Raw genomic sequence first — 4,302 nt, forward strand, 5'->3', positions numbered from 1 at the left:
TTACGCCACAAGTTTTCCAAAGCACCATCATCCTTAAAATTACTACTTTACCAGTCATTAGTGCGCCCTAAATTAGAATACGCTGCAGCTGTGTGGGACCCATACCATGAAAACCTTATTTCCTCACTCGAGCTTGTCCAAAATAACTCAGTCCGATTCATATTTTCAAATTATAACCATACCGCTAGCATAACATCAATGAAGGACTATCTATCTCTTCCATCACTTGCATCTCGCAGAACAATAGCACGTTTGACACTGTTTCACAAATTTTATTACCCTTCCTCCCTTCACAGTAACTTCATTTCTCAGCCTCATTACCTATCGAGCCGCATCGATCATCGCCATAAGGTCGGACTTCAAACAGGCAACACTAACACTTTCAGTCAATCTTTCTTTCCCAGATCATCACGACAGTGGAACCACCTTCCCCGTGAAATGGTATCTATTGTCGACAACATACTATTTCGTAAGGCTTTAGCTAACATTGTATAATTAGGAATTATTAACATGTTATTTCATTTACTTGCCGTACTTACAGGCGACTAAGGACGACACTGGTTAACATTGTACTAACAGGAATTATCAAGTTGCTACTTTGTTTACATTGTCTGTCGTACTTACAAATATTGTGCAAGATATTACATAGTATTGTATAATTAGTAATTACTAACACACTGCATTGTTTATTTTCCGTACTTTATTGTTATACTTCCCGTTTTCCCACTCCCCTCTGTAATGCCTTCGGGCCTTGAGGGTACCATAAATAAATAAAAAAATAAAATATTGAAACTGATCGGTAAAAAATGGCATTAAAAGGGAATGAGAATAAAAAGGAAATTAGATGACACACATATAGAAGCAGCTAATACAAGGGAGCGATAACCTTTAGGTTACCGCTTTCTTGTTTAACGTGGTTATTGGGACCTTGTCCTACTTTCTGCGCTCGAGAAAGCGCTCGTCCTTCGGCGTCGCTGACACCGGGCTTCTTGCGTCGACCTCCGTCGCCCTCTCTCAGGCGCTGGAGGACCGAGAGCTGGGCGCCGAGAGACATGTCTCGGGCTTCGGGGTTCGTTTGATTTTAGTACCCTGCGGGACTGGTGTCTGCAAGGCCTTTGAAGAGGATCGAGCAGCATTGGCTGCTTCCACCATGGGGGCGGAAGGGGTCACTGCGAGATCACTATGCGTGGGCGCAAAGGACTCCTTAGGGCTCTATAACACCGCCCCCACCGCCCCCCACTTGCGTCGCAGCGGCACTTCTTCGCGAAAGGCCTGACAATCGCTTTCTTGCTTCAAAGAACGAGAGTTTTTCTTTAACAGTTGGTGTAATTACTTCTTTTTCTTTTTTACAGCAAGGGAAAAGCCGCGAGTAAGCTGGATGGTCTCCTTTGCAGTTAACACAATGTGGGGAAGAAGTGCAATTGCCAGATTGGTAATCATTGGAGCTACATATAGCCCATGTTGTTTGTACTCAGCATGGATGTGAAGCATGTCCATACCTTTGGCATTTGAAACATCATCTGGGGTTTGGGATATATGGTCTGATATTTACTTTTACGTAACGTGCGTCCAGCTAGGTAGGCATTATGCTTGTTCCAAAGGTGAGCATAACATGTTTTGTGCGGATTTTTTGGTCATTTCTGCAAATCACAATTCTTTTTACTTTGGTAGCGTTGTCTTACTGGAAACCTTCCAGCAGTTATTCATCGCTCAAGCCAAGAAAGTCCTCCTAATATATCACGCCCCTGCTTGTATTTAGTGTTCTGTGGGCTGAAATTGCCACTGTCGCGTCGCCTATACTAGTAAGTCCCGAGAGCTTTTGTACTTGATCTTTGTCATTTAGTTCTAGGAAAAGGTCCTCGCTAGACATTTTTGAGGCTTTGTATGTAGGTACAACTTTGACTTTCAGGCACTTCGCCACCAGGAAGGGAGAGAACTTTCTTACTGGTTGGTTGTTTTCGCTGTGGACTACATAGTACTTGGGAAATGATGGAGCGTTGCTCCGAAAAGGGAACTATAAGGCTGCTTCGGTGCAGCATCTTTTCAGACGCCGGTCACAGACAACAAAATCTGCGCTGTTATAAGATGTGTAGTTCGGCAGCAGCGCCGACCGCCTACCACGGAGCTAAAGGAGGGGACACGAAAGAGCTTGCATACAAGGCTGCACGACTCCAGTAGTACGCCATCACTATAACCAAATATCGTGTACGCAAGGTACGATAGCCACACAGGGTTAACCCTTGCCGCCAAGGAGAAAGGAAGTAAATGGAAGAGATGAGGAGACAGGAAAGGCCAAAAAGGGAGAGAGACGAAGATTTGAGAAGAGAGAGACAGGAAAAGGCGACTGCCGTTTTCCTTCAGGTGGGTCAGTCTGTAGGTGCCGTCTGCGTGAAGCAGAGGCCAAAGAGGTGTGTTGCCCCCACCTGGTGGTGGTGGTAACAACTTTATTGATATTCTGCTCAGTTATCTGGCAAGCCCGAGTCCTAGAATGGCCCCTCACGAGGAGCGACCCTTTCGGCCCAGGCAACGAGGGCTTTTTGTAGTTTTTCATCCGGTGTTCTGAGCAGCTCCTCCCACGTCTGTTGTGAGGGAGCTGACAGGAGCGACCTGGGGGAGGGGGTAAGCCCTCGCACACCCAAAGAATGTGATTTTGGGTAGCCAATGTTTGATTTGTGCAATTTTGACATATTGGGTTCCATTGCCCGTTAGTACTTATGGCCAGCCAATGTGGGCTGGGGAACGACTTAGTTTGGATTCGACGGAAGATTGAGGCTTGCGCTCGCGTGAGGCTTGCGTTTGGAGGCGGGTAGATTCGCCTTTTTTGCTTGTAGTAGTTTGTTATCTCGTGGTATGTCGTCAGTGCCTCATCCATGGGATCCGAGTCTGAGGGGCACACCTCCCGGTTGATTAGACCTCGGGCTATCCAGTGCGCCTCCTCATTCCCTTGATTCCCCGAATGGGCAGGGAGCCATGCGAGTTCTACAGTATTTTCATTTGTAAAGTCCCGTAGGACTCGCGCTGCACAGTCGCCTATGCTGCCTCTCGAAAAGTTGACTATTTCCCTTTTTGAGTTGCTTCTGATAGTTTGCACGGAGGGATTCATGATGGGCAAAGCAATGGCAGTCTCTTCCGCTTCCCCGGTGGACAGTTTTTATGGTCGCGGCGTTGAGGATGCTTCCCTCTCCGGTCACGACGCTGACTACGTAAGTTTGATGATTTTGCTTTGCTGCATCGACATAAGCGGTGTGCTGGTGGCTTTTGTACCTTTCTTGAAGGGCCTTGGCTCCGGCAGACCGCCTCTTGTCGTGTCTCCCAGGGAGCATGTTCTTGGGTAGCGGTTTTATAACCAAACAGCATTTGACCGTACCGAGTAATGTTGTTCTTCCTGCTGAATTCATGACGGGACTCAGCCCGAGTTTACTTAGAATGACTCTGCCAGTTGCGGTGCGGGAGAGTCGTTCACGTTGGGCTGTTTTATGGGCCTCCACGAGTTCGTCTAGGGTATTGTATATACCTAGCTCAAGTTATTCAGTGTTCGCGCGTACCTCGGGAGACCAAGGGCAGCTTTATAAGCTGTGCGAATTGCGGTGTTAACTTTTTCCTTGTCAGAAAGGCGTAGGTGGTAGTAAGGGAAGGAATACACGATTCGACTGATGAGGAAAGCCTGCGTCAAATGGCAGATATCAGCCTCCTTCATACCGCGGTGTTGTGTGGCTACTCGTCTGATTAGGCCACATATTTGGTGGGCTGTCGTCTGTAATCGGGCAATAGCTTCAGAATTATGTGTGTTTTGTTGAATTAGCATGCCCAGAACTCTTATAGTCAGTACGGGCGGAACTGGGCCGTCTTCCATACTGACTCGTATAGGTGAGGTGGCGTCCCTTTCGGCGGCGTGTTTGGTTGATTTATCTCGGATGACGAGAAGCTCCGATTTTGTCGGCGCGCACGCTAGACCATTCCGTCACTCAAAATTTTGTACGGTATCCGCCTCTACCTGGAGGCCTTAAAGGTCCGAACGCACGGCATTGGCTCAACCCCCAGGATCTCCCTTTCCCCAGACACCGCTAAGCCGCGCACGGCTGCACGCGGGACGGTCCAACCCTCATGTGCTCGGGTACGTGGTGTCGCAACGCACGTAACGCCCGCGGATGCAGACGTCCCTGTGGGGCCTTTGCGAGAACGTTCTCACTAATACAACTGTGGTTCATTTGAGTTATATGTTTACTTCATTTATACATCTGCGATCTCAAAAATAAAAAAGAAAAAATTAATCACCATTTCATCTTTGCCCTGCCGGTCCAA

Source organism: Dermacentor albipictus, chromosome 8 (genome assembly GCF_038994185.2).
Source record: "Dermacentor albipictus isolate Rhodes 1998 colony chromosome 8, USDA_Dalb.pri_finalv2, whole genome shotgun sequence".
Taxonomy (NCBI): domain Eukaryota; kingdom Metazoa; phylum Arthropoda; class Arachnida; order Ixodida; family Ixodidae; genus Dermacentor; species Dermacentor albipictus.